The sequence below is a fragment of the Cryptomeria japonica genome, chromosome 10 (genome assembly GCF_030272615.1).
Source record: "Cryptomeria japonica chromosome 10, Sugi_1.0, whole genome shotgun sequence".
Taxonomy (NCBI): domain Eukaryota; kingdom Viridiplantae; phylum Streptophyta; class Pinopsida; order Cupressales; family Cupressaceae; genus Cryptomeria; species Cryptomeria japonica.
This window is the reverse complement of record NC_081414.1, coordinates 29,451,803-29,467,736: the sequence shown is the minus strand read 5'-3', so window position 1 is coordinate 29,467,736 and position 15,934 is coordinate 29,451,803. Positions and strand designations below refer to the sequence as shown.

At 37.3% G+C, this 15,934-nt stretch overlaps 1 long non-coding RNA gene across 1 annotated transcript; it reads left to right on the top strand.

Moving 5' to 3' along the window:
- The first annotated feature begins 1,653 nt into the window (after positions 1-1,653).
- LOC131044284 (uncharacterized) lies at positions 1,654-15,418 on the top strand. Its single transcript, XR_009105637.1, has 2 exons — positions 1,654-1,849; positions 15,094-15,418. It is a non-coding gene; the product is annotated as an uncharacterized LOC131044284 (long non-coding RNA).
- The last annotated feature ends 516 nt before the right edge of the window (positions 15,419-15,934 follow it).

The following is a 15,934-nucleotide window of genomic DNA, read 5'->3' as shown; positions in this document are numbered from 1 at the left end:
TTCTTAGAAAATAAGAATCCCTACCTTTTTTGCCCATTAAGGGGCTTACTTGGGTTCAAACCAACCAAGATAATTCGATTGTTGAATGGGAGAGACCTTTGGAGGGATGGTGGAAAGTGAATTTTGATGGTGCCTCTAAAGGCGACCCGAGACCTTCAGGGGCAGGGGTTATTGTGAGAAATTGGAAGGGTGAAACTTTGGCTATAGGTGCTTAGAGGTTGGTTGAAGGTTCAAATAATTTGGCTGAAGCGATAGTAGTGTTGTTAGCCATTAGGATGTGTAAGATGTTAGGTGCTAGAAAAGTGCATATAGAGGGATATTCTCTAATTATCATTCTGGCATTAATGAAGAAAGGAATTGAGGCATGACACTAAAGGTTGGATCGACAACATCATCGAAGCGCTGAAGCATTTTGATGATTTCCAATTAAGCCATGTTAAACGTATTGGCAATGTTGAGGCATATATTCTTTCCAAGTGGGCTCTCACATTTAATGTAACTGGAGATTTTAGATGGGAAGATTTTCAAAATGTTTGCTTAGAGGAGGAAGCGGGTGGCGATCATTAATGTCATAGCAGACAGATTGTACGGATGTCAGAGGAATGTGAGATAAGGGCGACGTTTGAGTTTGGCGAGGATACTTCTTAATGATGATTTTTAAGTTTTATGAATTGGCATTTATTTCTTTCCCCTCCTTCTTGAGGCTTCATTGAGATGATAGTTGTAGTTTTGCAGAGCTTTGTGAAGTTATTAGACATTATTTTGAGAGTTGGTGAAGTGGGGAGTGTGGCGAGTATGGAGGCCAATTTCACTCTTCGAAGTAGGAGATGAATTTACTTTCTTCGGGGAGATTACTATGAGTCAGTTGCAAAAGATGTTTAAATCTTCGGACGAGTTGTTGGCTCATAGTGCGACAATTGTGGTTGGGGGTGCCTTCAGTCTACTCAAATTTAGGTTTAAATCAAAGATGGATGTTTTTTCCCTCATCATGGCTTGGGGTTTGGAGTTGGGAGAACCCACTGCAACGGTAAGGAAGGTTATGCAGACAATCATCCATGAAGATTTCCTAGTAGGGATGGATTCATTTCTTGAGTGGGCGGAGCCGGGTGTGGGGTTTGATGCTCGTGAGGGATTGGAGGTTGGTGACAATGGTGGTAATATAGGTTTATTCCCCTTTCTTCGATGGGCTAGGGGGATGTGTAAATTTCATCGCAGGCAGGAGGCTAGAAGGGGCTAGGACGCTTTGAAGATGTTTGTAGAAATTAAAGAGCTAGAGGACTTCATTGCATAAGCCAAGGCAGAGGCCGAGCATGGTCAGAGACGGGTGCTGCGTCCTAGACCAACGAGGGCGAGGGAGAACAAAGATGCTAGGGTGGCGAGGAACAAACGTTGACAGAAAGTCTAGTGAGTTGGTGCTTTTCGTTTTTTGGTGGTGACCTGTCTTTTTTGGATTGGCGTCTTATCAGACTTGTTTTAGCCAGTTTTTTGATGTAATTAGGCTGGTTGGTGGGGTAGCCTTGTAATGACTTTTTTGGTAGGGTTTGATACTTTATGTCGGTTAGCAATTTAACCTTTTTTTGTGGTTTCAAATACTTGATTAGACTTGTTATGCAAACTCTTTTTTTCTTTTGAACGAGCACATAAAAAAAAAAAATCATCGTCCCTACCTTTTTGAAGTTGAGATGGAATTAGAAACCACAAGCTTAGGAGTTTTATTGGAATTATAGATTGCCGCCTAAAAAATGAAGGGAATAAATTAGTCTTTTTATTTACACAATCATTCATTTCATCGACAGTGCACAGATCAAAGAAGAGTAGAGCACAGACCAAAGAAGAAGAACAACATAAGGTACCGTAATTTATCAGCTGTATATTGTAATTTAAAATTTGTTTTATTAATTGATATGTTTCTGAACTCTCATCTCTGTATTAGCTTTCTGTTCTATGGGATCTTACCCTAATATCGAAGTGAAAATCCCGCTATAGTTTTTCCCCTGAATAACTTGAACGAATCTCCACCTCTAACAGCAGCCTGGGCGGACATATGGTTTAGGGCAAGCTAGACCTAGGCATGGGAAGCGGGAGGGGTAGTTTGATTACGCATATAAAACTTGGCAATGCTTGAAACGGCCGTTTGCGACGAGAAATGCTTTAGGCCGTTATAAGGCAAACAGGAGGTTCCCTGTCGCTTTCTGGTAACATAGATAGGGTTGTGTTTAGATCTTCCATGATCTTTTGTTTGAGACTCTTGTGACGACAACCCCAGTAGCTTGCTCTTTTAAATACAACTCCTCCATATTCATGTACAAAAATCCATAGTAGGGGCAATGAGTTAGATCTGCAGGATATGACAGTCCTTCCATTCAAAATCTAAGACCTAGCACTTTGTCCTCATACTCTTGGGACCTGCTCGTAACTCTTGTTGGACTGTATACACCACTTTTAACCTGTCATCATCAGGATATGGTCGATTGCCCTGGACAACCTATCCGGAAAATCTCCATTTAGATTAGGTTCTTTGCTTGGTACATCATCCCTGCAAACACAAAACACAATGAGCATTAGATCTTTCAAGGTGATTCTTGTATACATGTTAAGCAACAGATCATCACATCAAATAAATAAATGGCATCACTGAAATTCTTTGAACACTAAACCTTGATAAGCTTTTGCTGCCCGTAATCCAGATTTTTGACATTAGATCTCCATTTGGATTAGGTTCTTTGCTCATCCCTGCAAACACAAAACACAAGGAGCATAAGGTCTTTCCAGGTGATGTTTGTATAAATGTTAAGCACCAGAACATCACAGCAAATAAATAGAAGGATACACAAACTCTTTGAACACCAAACCTTGATAAGATTTTGGTGCCCTTAATCTCGTCCTACCAACACTACCATACCTTGTGAATTTTCAACTGTAACAGACCTATTTCCCATCGAAATCAGCCAGCTACAATGCCCAAACTTTTGAAGCAAATTGCTTGTACGGTTGTATTAGGAATTTAAGCATAAATTTAATAAGGGACATGGTAACAAGTGATAAGATTAATGGCTGAGATCCAAGGAGAGGAGATCTAAGGAGTGGGATTCAAATTAGACTTGCTGATCCTCATTTCCCTCTATGGACGTTTGAATATTTTGGCACCTAAGGTCTTTTGGACTGTTTAGAAGTTTAATGAGGGTTTTTGAGAGCTTGGAAGGCTGCAATATATTATAATCAACCATTAAGTCCCAAAAGGGTCCATCTTGATCTGTAAACAGCTGTAACTCTGCATTAAGAGGTTGTGTGGTAATTTAGTGATCTAATGTAGGTTATTAACCCCTACTACATGAGTCTATGATGACCAAAGGCCCATCCAGCAATATTAAATTGACCAAGGGTTTTCATTGAATGCCAACCCAATCATACCACTAACAATTAGACCATTGAAATCCAATCTCACACAAAACCATATTCGTGTAAAAAAATCAAGAACAAGACCCACATCTTTTGTAACCATATGATACAATCATGCGAACATAGAAGAATATTACCATCTCTATAGTCAGGCATTGACTAGCCTATGTTAGTTTGAATATGACCAATATGCATGGGATACAACCAATATCATTGCAACGTAGGAGACAACTTTGGTGTTGAAGAGGATATATGAACCTAAAATCAAAGGACAAAGTAGGAGCCATAAGACACCCAATCCAAAGGAAGGAAATCTAATAAAAAAGTCAAGCATCAAGAGGATTGGGTTGGAACCAACTAATTTGGAACCATCAAGCAAGGAGAGCATAACACCTGGTTTTCCAAAGACCAATTAGGAAACCAAAAGAAATGGAGTACTAAGCACTCATGATTGGAATGTACAACTAGTGACAAAATTGGCCAGAGATCTCCTAAAATCCATAGAAGACTCAAACATTGGAGTCATACAAGTGAAATCAAAAGGACCGGAGAAAAATTGATCAAGGCTTGAAGAACAAAAAGGTGACTATCATTTTGGTTGGCTAAAATGGGGTGTGGATGCAAGGGTTAACACCACTCATTCCAACACCTTTATTCTTTTTGATTATGTTAACTTCTTCATTGGGTTAGTTTATTGTGATTATGAGAAAAAGTGACGTTGATGTGTTGGGAAAAATATTGGTGGAAACACAGACTTTTGTCTTCTCATGCATTTAATATTGCCAACTTCTAATCCTTGCTCTATCCAACCAATGCATCCTCGTAGTATGCATTTCCCATATCATAGCTTTCGGGCATTCCTTTCCTTGGATCTTTGACCCTCATCGTTCAAACAAGGAGCTTCACCAATCAACTTGTGTAATGTCCCCTAGTTAGTTATTACTTTAAAATTAACCCAAATCTAAAATAAGTAAATTAAATTTATGGGGATAACTCTGTTTACTGTTTAACTGCAACAGAAAAACCAGAGAACATATATGAAATGATACTTATTAAACTGAAACACATACTAAAGAAGTATATTGAGTGATGTAAATCTTAATGTATTAATTACCATTAGTATTATAAATCAGATTGTTATATTTGTTAGATACAGTCAGATTTGTTAGATAAAATCATATTATAGGTTAGTTGCTTTCCTTAGTTATCCAATTCCTTCTTACACTGGGGTAGGCTAGTTGGATAGGGTATCCAAGAAATCCTCCCTCCCAGGCCCAAGAGCAGATACCATATCCCTCCTGGCTCTGTATGGCAGGTGTTAAGCATCCATCATCAATGTTTTCTGTTAGTATTACTTGTATCAATATTAACCATTTACTGTCATTATTCCATTACAATCAATTTATTACTTATTATATCATTAGCATCATATGAATTCACAGCATTATAATAACTTGTGTAACTGAATTTTGATTGTATTCTGTGTTCTTGGATTTATGCGCAGATATACCTTTAAATGTTATGTCTAACAATACTGTGATTTTAACGCTGTCTGATAAATATATATATATATATATATATATATATAATTTAACTTTTCACTTAATTTAATTGTCATAAATCTATTTAAAAACACCCACCTTAATTTATATTCGGTGATGCACATATTTGGACTTTAATACATATATTAAACTGACTGATATGATTTAATGTTAACTCAGAAAATCATAAAAATACGTACCTGTTATTGCTCTGACTGTTGTTCTTATCCCTCGCTGGCAGACTTGGCAATTCCTTTCGTGCTTCGCCCTATATATTCATGCTCTGAATCTGCTCTAGATCTCCTCCCATTCCACTTTTCTTTTCTCATTCCATTTGATCCCTCTTCCCTTTTATATCCCCCAATACGAGGGAGAGGTCACACCTCTTCATCATGTATGCCCTTTGGCAAGAGATACACTCTTTCACCATTAGCACCCTTTGAAGGAGTGCAACTCTTCATTAATTCTGCCCTTTGAAGGGACACAAACTTTCACAAACAGATCTGCACTTCCATCCCCATGGTCCCCTCTCAAATGAGGTTCTCTTCTCCCTTTTATATCTCATGTTTGAGGGAGTCACAACTTTTCATTTCATGCCTTTTAACTATTCATTGAACTTAACTAAATTATAATTATTTTATTTTAATTTTTTAATTTTTACTTTCTTTTATATTTTAATTTTATTATTAGTATTTATTATTAAATCTTGTTTCAAAATGGGGACATTACAGTCCGCACCGCTCAAGATTGCTTGTCCTCAAGCAATCACAAGCTAACATGCTTTCTTAGAAATTTGTTTTTATTCTTGTTTTTTCATCCCACTTTCTCATGTTTTAATTTCCAACATATGTCTTAGTATTCGATTTATTGACCAAAAAATGTAGAATTTATCCTAAAAATCCAAACCGTTTAGCTTCCAATTCTTGTTGGAGATGATTGAACTTTCTGGTATAAAAACACTTTTTGTGACAAAAAAATTCCTAATGTTTATTTGGTCTGCATACATTCAAGAGTTCATTGTTCCTGATATTAAAGGGTATTTATATGAGGAGGATGCAATTGCTTTGGTAATATCGAATACAAGCTTGTTAATGTGTTGGAGGAAACAGCTTTTGCTTCAAATGCTTTCAGTGCATTGAAAATTTTGTAGATAAGTTATGAGGAAAATGCAGTGGAGTTTGTTGAGTTTTGAGAGAATATGGGTTTGAGTATCTTTCTCAGTATTGATTTATTCAATCTCTGGGGTTTGTTTCAACGTCTTACCATCATTCCAACTTTCAGACTGAATAATTCTAGTTCTGATAGAAATTTATTATCGTGCTTATCGTTGATCTTCTCAACGATCAATGATTTCTTGGCTCAAATGATTAGGCAAAACTCGCTCGAGCTGAGTGAATATAAATAAGGTGTGAAGATTAAGAATCGACGGACATATCCCACTGAATGGAACACCACAACTCTTTCTAAATAAGAATGTTTGGAATAAAATATTATTCATTGTATTGGAGCACCGATTAAGGAGAAGTGATCATAGTATTTGCTGGGCATATTGACTCTATAAGAGAGGTTGATATTTTTATGTTTTATCATGGTCAGAACTTTGCAAGGAAAAAGCAAAAATAATTCTTTGCTAGCCCTGAATAAAGTTGGGAATTGACAATTCGAAAATTACTGTTAGATTATAATACTGATTTTCCTTGCATGACTTCTATTATCGTAAATGTTTCTATAAGCATTGGTCGGCTTTCCAAATATATATTTCAGGTATTGTTTTCCTTGCAATCAGACTCCTATTAGATTATAATACTGATTTTCCTTGCATGACTTCTATTATCGTAAATGTTTCTATAAGCATTGGTCGGCTTTCCAAATATCTATATTTCAGGTATTGTTTTCCCGAGTTCTGATTTCTATCAGGCAACCGTATATATCACTTTCGCATAATTATTCCAAAGTGCAGATCAAATGCTTGTCTGGAGATTGCTATTGACGAGGAAGTGCCGACCATTGTAGGTGAAGAAAAATGCTCCTGATATCGTGAACGAAGACATTATCAAGTGAGTGATCACAATCATCGAATCATTTATACTGAGCCGTTACAAGTGTACCACAAGGGAAACGAAGGAGTAGAAGGGTTGACGGAAGTTATACTCCCAGGTGATTTCAAAACTATTTGGTAAATTGTATGATATTTGGCAAGTGAAGTCGATATTTGTGTCTGAAGTTGCAACATATATGGGGTCAAGAGTTCTCGAGTGAGGCTGTGTAAAACATATATAGCGGCAACTCCATATTCTGGAGTAATCTTCTGCGTGGGAGAATATAAGGCAACGTAGCTGATAATTACTTATGCAGTCTTATATCCTGAGCATGGGAAACAAGTCTTGCTATCGTATCTCAATGGAGTTATTAGTTTGGGCATTGAAGGGAATTGTCTTGAATACAGGTTGGATGACAAAAGCATTGCTACGATGTACAAGTCAGACAAATAAATCTTTTCTCTGTAGATTGTAATGATATTGTAAATCCTGATTTCTGCTTAGAGATCAGTTGATATATTCTATGTACAAATACCATTGCTGTTATGAAACCTTTGTAAGCAATTATAGCAAATAAGAAACATCATTCCCTAAACACTGAAAAATGTTTATAGTTGAATGATTAGTGTTTGATAGAATCCCTCAGGCATATTCATCGAACTAGACTTCATAAATTACACTGTCATTATAGACTGCGACATGCATGATTTAAAGACTATGACTAGTGCCTTGCTAATATTTTACAATAAGCATCGAGAGGTCTTATACTGAGCACTTTCATGATTGTTGAGCATAAAGTAATCATGGGCACACATGGAGTAGACATGCTGGAAACATATCAAGTATGAACCAAACTCGGGGCATACACGTGAAAACACGAAACATACACATTGATATATGCAAACACGGAGCATACACGTGAATATACATATTGTTAGATTCCTTCTCCTAGAATGATTCTTTGATTCTTCTTTACCCTGCAGGATGGCAGGATCATGCTCTGATACCATTGTAATGTCCCCTAGTTAGTTATGCCTTTAAAATTAACCCAAATTAACCCAAATCTAAAATAAGTAAATTAAATTTATGGGAATAACTCTGTTTACTGTTTAACTTCAATAGAAAAACCAGAGAACATATATGAAATGATACTTATTAAACTGAAACACATACTAAAGAATTATATTGAGTGATGTAAATCTTAATGTATTAATTACCATTAGTATTAGATCTATTAGATAAAATCAGATTGTTATATTTGTTAGATACAGTCAGATTTGTTAGATAAAATCATATTAGAGGTTAGTTGTGTAATTTTAAACCCTAGGTATATTAAACAGATTTATATAATTGACTGTGCCCTAGGTTGTAATCAGATTTGCAGTATTTTAGTAAATCAACTTAGATTAATTATGCCCTAGATTGTAATCAGATTTGCAGTATTTAATAAGCCAACATAAATCAGAAATAAAACAATAGACAAACAAGCATACCCTGGGAAAACCTCCAAGGAGGAAAAACCCAGCATGAAAGACCCACAGGTCAGATTATATATTCTCCTCTAAATATAAGTACAATACTTAGCTTGAATCTGTCTTCACATATCAGATCTGTCCCTTGTATGCTTCAAAGCCTTGCATTAAAACCACTATGTCCTCTTGGACAATTTCGCACCAATCTGAAATAGTTCGCACTCTTCCTTGAATTCGCACAGCAGAGCTAAATCGCCTTTGTATGTAAACTTGATGATTATTTATTGACTTACAAATTGTCATTTATTTATATGCATCTTTTGCACTTTGAAATGTAAGTCAGCCTCTTTGGTTTTGGCACCAATAATTAAATGGCATGTATTTTGGCATAGCGTGGCAATGTGAATGAGAAAGGGTCACGTTACCCTAGGATAGGACCCGGTCCTAAAGGGGGGTTCGGATGTTGCCTTAAGGCAATCCGAACCCCTATAAGCCTAGTTACAATCAACACTCCCTCTTAACTAGGGAGGAGGAGAATACATAATCTGAACCTTTAAGTTCCATCTAGCACACAAGCATAGAATGGATCTAGCACACAAGCATAGAATTACATCTTCCACCTAGCACACAAGCATAGGATGGTTCTAGCACACAAGCATAGAAAGTGTAATACACCAGTGGGTCTTTACATTATTACAATTATCCATCTAGCACACAAGCATAGATTGGATGTAGTTCATTCTTGCACACAAGCAAAGAATGATTCAAACTGCTACCAATAGTCACTGAGATTGAAGCTCCCTCTCAATCAGGGTTCCGTTTTCCATGACACCAAGTCTATCTTTGAAGTACTCGAACTTCACTCTGGATAAGGTTTGGTGAGGATGTCAGCAATCTGTTCATCTGTGCTAATGTACTTTAGATGAATGGCGCCTCTTTGCACCATATCCCGAATGTAATGATAGTGAGTTTCCACATGTTTGGACCGATCATGAAATAAAGGATTTACTGACATCTTTATATAGCTTTGATTATCACAATGAATGGTGGTAGGATCATTGACTTGACCAAATAATCCAACAAGGAGCTTACGAAGCCACACTGCTTCTCCGGATGCAACAGATGCGGCAATGTACTCAGCTTCTGCAGTGCTTAATGCTACCGAAGATTGCTTTCTGCATGCCCAGAGATCACTGCGGAGCCCAAGTTGAAGCAGATGCCTGAAGTGCTTTTCCCGTCCTTGACACTTCCTGCCCAATCTGAATCTGAGTAGCCTTTCAAGAGGATTGGGGTATTAAGTGAATACTTCAGCCCATAACCAATCGTGCCACGTAGGTATCTTAGAATGTGCTTGGCAGCAACCAGGTGAACATGTTTAGGTGAGCTCATGAACTGATTGAGAACATTCACAGCATAACAGATATCTGGCCTAGTATTGACTAGGTACATCAGGGAGCCAATCAACTGCATGTACTCAGAAGGATCTGCAAAATCCGAGTTAGCTGCAGAAACACTTAATTTCTTTAAGTTAGATTCCATAGGAGTACGCATAGGTTTACAGTCTATCATTCTAAATCTTTCCAAAATATCAATAGTGTATTTTCCCTGACTTAGAAAGATTTCATTAGCTCTTTGCCATACTTCTAACCCTAGGAAGTAGTGCATTAGACCTAAATCCTTCATTTCAAATTCTGAGGCTAATTCCTTTTTACATCTTATGATTAATTCATTTTCACCCGTGAGAAATAAATCATCTACATACAAAACTAAAATAAGCATCTCATCATTATAAATTTTCAAGTAAATGTTAGCATCAGCATCATTCTTGGAAAACCCTAAACTTAGTAAGTACTTATCAATTCTTTCATACCAAGCGCGAGGAGCCTGTTTGAGCTCATATAAAGCTTTCTTCAACCTGCAAACATGAGAATCTCTTTTATGGATTACATAACCTTCTGGTTGCTCAATATAGACTTCCTCCTCAATGACACCATTAAGGAAGGTTGTCTTAACGTCCATTTGATGCAGCTCCCAACCTTTGGCTGCAGCAATAGCTATTATAAACCTAATAGAGGTATATCTAGCAACAGGGGCAAAGGTTTCTTCATAATCTATTCCTTCCTTTTGAGAAAACCACGAGCTACAAACCTAGCTTTATATTTTTCAATACTACCATCAGCATTATGTTTAATTTTAAACAACCATTTAGAGGAAACGACAGACTTACCTTTGGGTCTGGGTACAATGTCCCAGACATCATTCTTGATGATAGACCCATACTCTTCATCCATGGCTAATTTCCAAGCATGATGGGACATAGCTTCTCCGATATTGTGGGGTTTAGACTCAATTATATTGCACATCACAGAAATGTAGTTGGCGTGATTTTGGACACTCTTGCTATTTCTGAAGGTTCCTCTGGGAGCAGCAAACCCTTCAGCATCTTGAATTGTATTTCTAACCCAAAGTGGTCTCTTCTTGCAGACCACAATATCTTGAGGTATATCGGTAGATTGCATGGGTTCTGATGAGTCATTTTGAACTTCCTGATCTGGAAGATCAGTAGACTCCTCCTGTAACTCAGGGTTAGCATCAACAATTGAATCTTGTTTTTCTATCACCATATCATCATTGTTGATTAATGAACCTTTAGATCTTTTGAAAGCAATATCTTCTTCAAAAGTTACATCTCTACTTACCTCAACATACCTTTGACCTGAAATGTAGATCCTGAAGGCTTTGGAAGATTCGCTGTATCCGCCTAGGATGCCTTTCTTTCCAAATGGATCCAGCTTGGTTCGTTTTTCTTTAGGCACATGAACATACACAGGGCTTCCGAATATCCTTGGGTGACTGATGTCTGGTTTGATTCCTGAAAAGGCTTCTTCAGGTGTCACATCCTTTAGGACTCGATGAGGACATCTATTCTGAATATAAACTGCGGTTTTGGATGCTTCTGCCCATAGAAAAGGTTGCAAGTCCTGATCACGTATCATGGCTCTTGCAGCTTCAACAATGGTCCTGTTCTTTCTTTCAGCAACTCCATTTTGCTGAGGGTTGTAGGGAACACAAAACTCCCTCTTAATTCCTACTTTAACACAAAAGTCATAGAAGCTACCTGAGGTGTATTCACCTCCATTGTCAGACCTCAAACATTTAATTCGATTTCCTGTAGTATTTTCAACTAAGGTTTTGAATTCTTTAAATCTGTTTAGGACTTCTTCAGACTCTTTAGTTTTAAGAAAATAGATCCATGTTTTCCTAGAGAAATCATCTATGAAGATAACATAATATAGGAAACCGCTAGGAGATGCTACTGACATAGGACCACATAAATCTGAATGAATAAGCTCTAACCTTTCTTTAGCCCTACTATCGCTTTTATGAAAGGGATTCTTTACATTCTTACCCATTGCACAACCTTTACAAGCATCATCATGAGATAAATTGAGATTAGGCATACCTTTGACCATTTTACCGAGAGTGGGAAGAGCTTGAAAGTGAAGATGACCCAATCTTCTATGCCATAGCTCGCATGATTCAAGGGTCTCATGAATGAGAGCTTGAATTGGATTAGCTGCAAGCTTATATAAACTATCATATCTGTTTCCAATAATACGAGCAGATTTGAAGTTAGATTTCTTAGACCAAGCGAGTACTTTCCCTTCAGAAAATGCTATTTGCAAACTCTTATCTTTTAAAGCCGAAATGGAAATAAGATTTCTTTTAATACTAGGTACAAATAGAATATCACAGAGTTGTAAGGAAATACCAGAATCTAGTTTTAAAGAGGTAGTGCCAGAACCTTTTACCGAGTATCGAGCATCATCACCGATTACTACATGAAGATTGGTGTTTTTTTCAATCAGATCTGAGAGATGCTCACGAAATCCTGAGATGTGTCTGGAGGCACCACTGTCAAGTATCCATGTATTGCTGTCCGTAGGAACATTGTTGGAAAGAGCAGAGATAAGAAGATAGTCTTCACTTTGTTCGGCAACTTCATTTAAGTTAGCTTCCCTTTCCTTTGGGTCATTCTGACAATCTTTGGCATAGTGACCATACTTATCACATCTGAAGCAACGAATGTGAGAGGAATCTCTTGACTTTTTCCTTGGATCATAGGAGGAGGATCTAAAATCTTTGCTTCTCTTTTCTTTCTTCCAATGACCACTTTTCCTAGATTTAGATAAGAGAACATGATTATCTTTGAGAGAGTTCTTGAGTTTTCCTCTTACCTCAATTCGAGATTCCTCTTCGATGCAATCAGATTGAAGATGCTCAAAGTTGGGACGATCGGCTCTTCCACCAATGCTACGAATGAATGGTTCCCATTCATCTGGTAGACCATTTAATGCAATCATAACAAGGTCTTTATTTGAGATTTGGCAATCAAGAGTGCTTAGCTTGTCCTTTAGTTCATTGATCTTCATGAAGTAGGCAATGATTGAGTCTTCTTCTTTCATTTTCATGTGTAGAAGTTGCTGTCTTAGGGCAAGAGCCCTGCTGAGATTGTTGACTTCATAGATCCCTTCCAAGTGTTTGATCATTTCTCTGGCAGATGTAAACTTTGATATGACAGTGACAAGATGATTCTTGACGGACTCAATTATGATCCTTCTAGCCTCGAGGGAATCTTTCTTGAACAGTTTCAGCTCTTCAGCATCTTCTGGAGGAGACAGCCTTTCTTCTTCTACAAATTTCAGTAGGTCATTTTCTTCAAGGATCAATAGAATACGAACTTTCCAAGCAGCAAAATCAATGGCTCCCTCAAGCCTATCTTCAGCCTTCAAACCTGACATCTTTAATCTGAACACAAACAACAGCTATATGCAACAATAGATCTGCTAAAATCAGGAGTTAATGACACCTATAGCTCTAATACCATGTAATTTTAAACCCTAGGTATATTAAATAGATTTATATAATTGATTGTGCCTTAGGTTGTAATCAGATTTGCAGTATTTTAGTAAATCAACTTAGATTAATTATGCCCTAGATTGTAATCAGATTTGCAGTATTTAATAAGCCAACATAAATCAGAAATAAAACAGTAGACAAACAAGCATACCCTGGGAAAACCTAGCATGAAAGACCCACAGGTCAGATTATATATTCTCCTCTAAATATAAGTACAATACTTAGCTTGAATCTGATCTTCACATATCAGATCTGTCCCTTGTATGCTTCAAAGCCTTGCATAAAAACCACTATGTCCTCTTGGACAATTTCGCACCAATCTGAAATACAATTTCGCACCAATCTGAAATACAATTTCGCACCAATCTGAAATAGTTTGCACTCTTCCTTGAATTCGCACAGCAGAGCTAAATCGCCTTTGTATGTAAACTTGATGATTATTTATTGACTTACAAATTGCCATTTATTTATATGCATCTTTTGCACTTTGAAATGTAAGTCGGCCTCCTTGGTTTTGGCGCCAATAATTAAATGGCATGTATTTTGGCATAGCGTGGCAATGTGAATGAGAAAGGGTCACGTTACCCTAGGATAGGACCCGGTCCTAAAGGGGGGTTCGGATGTTGCCTTAAGGCAATCCGAACCCCTATAAGCCTAGTTACAATCAACAAGTTGCTTTCCTTAATTATCCAATTCCTTATTACACTAGGGTAGGCTAGTTGGATAGGGTGTCCAAGAAATCCTCCCTCCTAGGCGCAAGAGCAGATACCATATCCCTCATGGCTCCATATTGTTGATTTTGTAACTAGGTTAGGAAAATAAATAGGATTCGGATTGCCTTAAGGCATCATCCGAATCCTTATAGGGCAGGGCCCTATCTATTGTATTTATATGTAATGTGTAAAACAAATAGGGCTGGGCCCTATTCCAATGTTGTCTGAATCCCAAAAAGGGGGCTGGGCCCTGCTTCATTAAGGAGGCATGTAAATAGGGCTGGGCCCTATCTCTATGTGCACAAACTCGAAAAGGGCTATGAAGATGCCAAAATAGGGCAAGACTTAAGGCAACGTGTAAGCCTTATAATTGCAATTAAATCTTGGCACAAAACTTAAGGTAAAGCCGACTTGAATTGGTCTCCATGCCACATACAAATAGAGATTCATTTGTATGTATTCATCATTCAGTTTTATCATTATCAAAGTGAAGTCAGCTCTGCAAGATCTGGAGGTTAGCGAATATTCATTGAAGGCAAGTGAACCACCTCTGAAGATCAGCGAATAACTTCTGCCATCAGCATTTGCCATACATGCGATCTTGGACAGTGAATACATTGAAGAGGATAGCGAGTTCCTCTTGAAGGTCCACAAACATCATTAGGTCTGCAATCTTCAGTGAAGAACTATGAAGAGCTGGAAGTTGTATGCTGATAAGTCTGTTAGCTTCTGCTGTTACATTGTGCCCTAGTTGGGTTACGACTGTAACTCTAATTCTGCCCTAGGTTGACAGTTATATTAGATAAGTAATCTGATCGTTATTGCCATTGTATTCTACAATTAATAAAAGGATCTAGATCTGATTTGTTGCTGGGTTTTTCCTCCAAGAGGGAGGTTTTCCCAGGGTAGTCTTGTGTTGTGTGATCCTCTATTTGTATGCTTTACTGTGCAACTTTAGTTTTCTGTTTATTGTGGATAATCTGATCATGAAAACTAACACATATGGCAGGTGTTAAGCATCCATCATGGAGTGGTGTACCCAGCGAGGTGTTCTATCGCTGTTACCCCTCATCACAGCTACCTTCCTCCTTGAGCCCAAGAGCAGATGCTTCACCCCTCTTGGCTCCATGTGGCAGGGATTAGGCATCCACTATGGAGTGGCGTACTTAAGAGAGGATCCCTGATTTCCAGTGAATCATTATATTTATTAAATTTATCTCATCAGTGAATCATTTATTACATTTATTCAATTCATCTCATTATGACAATCAATTACTGCTGACATAATCATTACATTATATTGCACTACATTAATGCCTTGTGTTGGGTTATCATCAATGTTTTCTGTTAGTATTACTTGTATCAATATTAACCATTTACTGTCATTATTCCATTACAATCAATTTATAACTTATTATATCATTAGCATCATATGAGTTCACAGCATTATAATAACTTGTGTAACTGAATTTTGATTGTATTCTGTATTCTTGGATTTGTGCGCAGATATACCTTTAAATGTTATGTCTAACAATACTGTGATTTTAATGCTGTCTGATATATATATATATAATTTAACTTTTCATTTAATTTAATTGTCATAAATCTATTTAAAAACACCCACCTTAATTTATATTCGGTGATGCACATACATTAAACTGACTGATATGATTTAATGCTAACTCAGAAAATCATAAAAATACGTACCTGCTCTGACTGTTGTTCTTATCCCTCGCTGGCAGACTTGGCAATTCTTTTCGTGCTTCGCCCTATATATTCATGCTCTGAATCTGCTCTAGATCTCCTCCCATTCCACTTTCCTTTTCTCATTCCATTTGATCCCTCTTCCC